Raw genomic sequence first — 6,698 nt, 5'->3', positions numbered from 1 at the left:
GACCACCCAGAGTGGCTGGGCGGGTTATAAATAATAAATTATTATTATTATTATTATTATTATTATTATTATTATTATTATTATTATTAGGCATAGCCATAGATTTGCACTGATTTCAAAACTGACCACAGTTCCTTATTGAGAACAGTTTCAGGTTAAGAACAGACCTCCAGAACAAATGAAATACGTAACCAGAGGTACCACTTCACCTGTTTTGCAGCCACAAGTTGGAAGCAAGCAAGTTTTTCTGTGAAACTTTACTGAATTGTTCGAACCTTGCTTTGGGGCACTAATTGTTCCTCTACATTTTGAGCAGAATGTGCAACTTTTTAAGAAACCGCATAGCTCCCCACCCCGACCCACTGCTTCCACCCCCTACCCCAGCCCCCCTCCCCTCCCTTTCTCCTCTGTCTTCAATTGAGTGACTGCTACTTCTCAAATAATCAATATGTCAGTTAAAAACATGTCACGGTGTGGTCATTGTATGGTTCCCATTCAAAGTCCATGTCATTTAGACTTTCATTGGCAGCTATTTTGTCCCATTAAAAAGTTCAAGACAGCAATTTGTGAATCCTGCTCAGCCAAGTAGAACTGTGTAAAAAGGAGTTATTTTAAAAGTCAATTAATTGTGGTCTATTGGAGCCCTCCTCATTCACTTTTTTTTCAGGCCTTGTCACGGGCGAGCATCTGTCAGGTCTGTGTTTCCCAGGCTGCTATCAGATGCCGTTACATTGTAAATAATGGGTTCATTCAGGCTCTTTATTGGACTTTGTGTGGTAGACACATTTGTATATCATTTTACGGTGTAACAATTCCATTTACATAAAATATAGGCAATTATGTGAGCAAGTCCAAAAAGCTGTGGGAGGGAGGGAGGACCCCCCATTAAAATAATAATAAGCTAATTGAAAAGAAGGAGATAATTTAGGAGAAAATGCCAGCACTTCGAATTCATGGTTCCATGATGATTCGGGAATAGAGTGTGTATGTTTAAAGATAATATCAGAAATACTCTGAATGATACCGTTTAATGCTACATATAAGGCTTATTCATTGTTGGATAAATAAAACTACTCTTTTTTTCCTTCAGTGATAATTTATTAAGTTTCAACACTTTTATCATACACAATCGAAACACAATTTCATCTTTGTCAAATTCCTTCCCTGTTTTCCATGTTGTTTCTCCCCTTTTGCTGCATCCTATCTTCTGTCTATTAAATCACAACCATGATATTATAATCTAATTACTTCTGTTGCTCATAGCTCAAATCCAACCTCTTTTTCCCCTTACCTTCTGTTGAAATAGGTAGTAAAACTCCCACTAGTTTTTCATATCACAGGGCTCTGCTCATAGTTTTCTTTTTAGCACCGTAGTTTGGTCAAAACGGCTAAGCTAGTGATTGCAGATGAAACTGATTTATATTTCTGCTGAGTTTCCATTCTTCCCACCATAGATTGCTCAGTCAAATGAGTAAAGCAAATACGTTTATTTCCAAGACGCCAACAGTTGGTTTGGCTCCTTTGTGTGGATCTAAAATTCTTAGATCACTTAATTTATGAGAGAATCCTTGTGTGTTTGTTTGCTATTTTTAATTCCGTGTGTGTGCAGATACATAAGGGGAAACTATTAAGACCTCACTCCAGTTCAGGAAATTATGAAGGAAGGAAAAAAGCTTTTTCTAAGGGAAGAAGCACTTTTTGTTTTTAGTCAATTTTCCTCTTGCACAGATGGTGTGCCTCTTTTTAAGGCAATGCTTGCTGTCCCTAAGCAGTTGCATGAAATATTTCTCTACACACACAAAAATCTGCCAGAATAACAAGCAGCATTTCTTGTAGTCTCTTAATTAATCAACAAACATTAATATATACTTGGCAGCCCCAAAAACTATGCAGAAGAGCTCTGATAATCCTGAAAGCTTGGCATTGTCTTTTACCAACAGATGTTGTCTTTGGGGTTTGTTGCACCCAACATGTTTGACAAAGGCTGCGGTCAGGTGGTTAATGTGGATCCTTAAGTTCACCAAGGAAAGTCAATGACTATTGAGAACTACTTAACTAGATGAGATAGTGTGGCACATTCATGTGTTTTGAATTCAGATCTCAACCCGTTGGAAGGGAGGTTGGTGGGTAGGCCTTCCTTACGTGGCAAAAGGCAGTTTTGAGCTGAATATGAGTAAAAGCTATGGTTTTCCCAGTAGTGATGTATGGAAGTGAGAGCTGGACCATAAAGAAGGCTGATCGCCCAAGAATTGATGCTTTTGAATTATGGTGCTGGAGGAGACTCTTGAGAGTCCCATGGACTGCAAGAAGATCAAACCTATCCATTCTGAAGGAAATCAGCCCTGAGTGCTCACTGGAAGGACAGATCGTGAAGCTGGGGCTCCAATACTTTGGCCACCTCATGAGAAGAGAAGACTCCCTGGAAAAGACCCTGATGCTGGGAAAGATTGAGGGCACAATGAGAAGGGGATGACAGAGGGCGAGATGGTTGGATAGTGTTCTCGAAGCTACCAGCATGAGTTTGACCAAACTGCGGGAGGCAGTGGAAGACAGGAGTGCCTGGCGTGCTCTGGTCCATGGGGTCACAAAGAGTTGGACACGACTAAAGAACAACAACAACAGGCAAATTTGAGGGGGGGTGGGCATCGGCCGAACTCCCTTCCCAGGCCCGACCTCCATCCCTCCCAGTTGGAATTCAGGTTTCATAGTCAGTCCAGCCCACAGGCTTCTTGTATATTGCAATTACAGTCATACCTTGGGTTACAGCTGCTTCCGGTTGCGTTTTTTTGGGTTGCAGACTGCCAAAAGCCGGACGTACTGGAGCGGGTTACTTCCGGGTTTTGGCGGTCATACATGCGCAGGAGCGCTAAATCGTGCTTTGTGCAGGAGCACTGAATCGCAACCTGCACGTGCGCAGACGCGGGTTGCGAACACTGCAGGTGCATCCCGCACGGATCACGTTCGCAACCCGAGCGTCCACTGTATTTATATCCCGTCTTCCGGCATACAGATCCTCCTGTACAAGCACCAATTAAAATAAATTGCAAGACCACAATGAAAACGAACTTCTGTTTTGGTGTCAGGATGCTCCACAGAGGGCAGGTCATGGGAGACGAGATTGTGGGAAGGAGGACAATCTGGGCTGGAGCTAAGCACTCAGGGGCACTGTTGCCTGTCTTTCTCTCTTGGTATCCTCCTCGTGGGTCCGTCAGTGGTAGATGGCGATGTGGATTTTACCACTGTGTGGTAAACATGGGTCTCCATCTCATGCGTACAGCAAGGAGGGGTGGCCACTACTTTATTTTGTGCAGATGAGATGTGGCGCTAATCTAGCCTCCACACAAGGGGTGGGAAATGTTAAGTAGTGGGTTGACATAGCAGACAACACAGCGATTTCTCCAAAGCAGCTCTTTATTTTGTAAGCTGAAATAGAACTGACTAGCAAACAGCTCAGCCAGCCTGCTTTTATAGGCAGCCGGCTGTCTACATTGTAGCAACAACAACCCAGAGTTTCCCGCCTAAAATAACTGACGTGGACCTGAGTGAAAACTATCTACAGACCTGAGTGAAAACTATCTACAGTATCCCCCTGCTGGCCCAGGGTGAAACTTCACTACATAACAGGAAGAGTATAATAAGAATAAGAATAAGAATAAGAATTTTTTATTTATACCCTGCCCTCCCCCGCCAGAACCGGGCTCAGGGCGGCTAACACTGGTAAAATCACAATAAAAACATAATAGGGGAGGGGGGGAACCAATTTAAAATATGGGTTAAAATCCAGTTTGAAAAGCAGCCTCATTTTAATAGTAGCCCATAGTTCAAAACCATAAGGGGAGAGAAACATAAGACTCAGACTGAGTCCAAACCAAAGGCCAGGTAGAACAGCTGCATCTTGCAGGTCCCGCAGAAAGTTGTCAAGTCCTGCAGGGCCCTAGTCTCTTGTGACAGAGCGTTCTACCAAGTCGGGGCCAGTACTGAAAAGGCCCTGGCCCTAGTTGAGACCAATCTAACCTCCTTGTGACTTGGGACCTCCAAAGTGTTGCCATTTGTGGACCTTAAGGTGCTCCATGGGGCATACCAGGAGAGGCAGTCCCGTAGGTATGTAGACTCTTGTATGAAGCATTTAGGGATGCCATGGTGAAAAAAAGGTAAAAGACCCCCGGATGGTTAAGTCCAAAGGCAACTATGGGGTTGTGGTGCTCAGCTCGCTTTTCAGGCCCAGGGAACCGGTGTTTGCCCACAGACAGCTTTCTGGGTCATGTGACCAGCATAACTAAACTGCTTCTGGCCCAATGGGACACCGTGACAGAAACCAGAGCGCATGGAAACACCGCTTACCTTTCGCTGCAGCGGTATGTATTTATCTACTGGCACTGTGCTTTCGAACTGCTAGGTTGGCAGGAGCTGGGACAGAGCAACAGGAGCGCACCCCGTTTCTGGGATTCGAACCACTGACCTTCTGATCAGCAAGCCCAAGAGGCTCAGTGATTTAGACCACAGCGTCACCTGCATCCCTTCAGGATGCCATGAATAGCCACTGATGTTGCATGCAGCCACTTTCTTGAGTCTTTACTTTGATATGCGAGGTGCATTGTGTATTTTCTGATTCTTTTATTTATCTATTGCTCAATTCTATGCCAGCGTATGGCGCTCAGCTATAAGCAGCACTCGGGATGTTATTTTTAGCCTTTCAAGTTAAAAAACAACACAGTTGGCCCATGCTGAAAATGGATAAAGCACCCCACTGGCCTTTAAAAAAACACCCCCCAAAAAAACACCAATTTGGGCAAAACGTCATTGGTTGGATCTAGCACTTGTAAGTCCCGCATCTTGCATGTTTGGTCAGAGTTGGGAAACCTGTGACTTGCCAGATGTTAGGTCAGGAATGATGTAAGTTATAGTCCAATAAATATTGGGGGTGGGTACATTCCTCATCACAGTGCAAGGTTGTGTTTCCACATACCCCATTTGCTTAATGCACAGCAGCATTAAGCTGATGTTATATCTTTTTGAATTTAGCGGTCAGGTTGCTCACTGGAGCAAGACGGTTTGAGCATATTACACTGATTCGGGTCCAACTGTACTGGCTACCAATTAGTTTCTGGGCCCAATTCAAAGTCCTGGTTTTGACTTATGAAGCCTTAAATGGCTCAGGACCACAATACCTGAAGGACCACCTCTTTCCATATGAACCTACCCGAACCCTAAGATCACCTTCTGAGGCCCTTCTTTGTGTGCCGCCTCCTCAAGTTTTTTGGAGGGTGGCAACATGAGAACGGGGCCTTCTCTGCAATGGCTCCCTGTCTGTGGAATGCTCTCCCCAGGGAAGTTCGCCTGGCGCCTTCATTATACACCTTTAGGCACCAGGCAAAAACGTTCCTTTTTAACCAGGCATTTGGTTGACCTGATTGACATCCTATATACCCTTTTAAAATGTGGCTCTTTTCTGGGTTTTTTCTTTATTGGGTTGCTGTTTTTATTCTGATTATATATGTTGTGATCTTTTCTGTGAACTGCCCTGAGACCTCCGGGGATTGGGTAGTACTCAATAAATAATAATAATAATAACTTTTAGCTAGCAAGAGTATGCATAGTGCATATGTGTAAAAGATATCTGTAACGGCCAAGTATAACCTGGAGTTCATACCTTGGAATGTATTTTGCTGCTATCGCAATAGCATAGAAAGCCAGTGTGGTCTAGGGGCTAATGTCAGACTAGGACTTGGGAGACCAGAGTTCAAATCCACACTTGGGTGGTGGTGATGATGATGGTAAATAATAATAATAATAATAATAATAATAATAATAATAATAATTATTTATACCCCGCCCATCTGGCTGGGTTTCTCCAGCCACTCTGGGAGGCTGCCAACAGATTAAAAACAGAATAAAACATCACACATTAAAAACTTCCCTAAACTTTGTGACTTTGGGCCAGCTACTGCATCTTAGTGCAACTTACCTCACAGTGTTGATGTGGGCATTAAATAAGGAGGGGGAGAACCGAATACAGCACCTTGAGCTTGGAGAAAAGGCAGGCTACAAACAGGGGTGCCAACCTGAATAAAACATTGGGGGGGCAGTAAGCCCCACCTGCATAAAATTGATCACATGATGTGGCACACACACATCGTTTGAATTGCAATGCCCATCAACTTTGGATGTAGGGGTGGCCTGGCCCCTTCAAATATTTCATGGGGGGGGGGCAGACACAAAGAGACCTTGATCCCTATGAGTTGACTCTGGTGGCTACAGATGAAATAAGGAAATAAATAGGATGGAGATGAAAATCAACTTGCATGAGCTAGATGTTGGGCTGGACAGATCTACTTTTAAATAGCGACAGTGGGTTCAGCAAAATTAAGAAATGACCGCATCTCTTCAGAAGGAAAATGTCAAATGGTGTTTTACAATATGCTGACTGCTGTACTTTTTATTTTTTCTAACAAAAGAGTAGCTTTAAATGGAAGGGTCTCGTTTCAGTGCAGCTTAAGTGAGACTCCTTTCACAGGAGCAGAGCAGAATAAGCTGCACGGACTTCTATTCACACAGCCTGCCGTTTATAGGGGTGGTCCCAGTCATTCAAAAGCTCATTAAAGAGTTTTCTCTCGCTTGGACTTCATGATAGTGTGTCGAGGGGGGGAGAGTGAGTACCTTTGCAGCCTGCAACCACTGCCTGGACTAAAAGAGGCGCA

This window comes from Podarcis cretensis (assembly GCF_951804945.1).
Source record: "Podarcis cretensis genome assembly, chromosome: 2".
Taxonomy (NCBI): domain Eukaryota; kingdom Metazoa; phylum Chordata; class Lepidosauria; order Squamata; family Lacertidae; genus Podarcis; species Podarcis cretensis.
The sequence above is the reverse complement of the archived record's forward strand: the minus strand, read 5'-3'. Positions refer to the sequence as shown.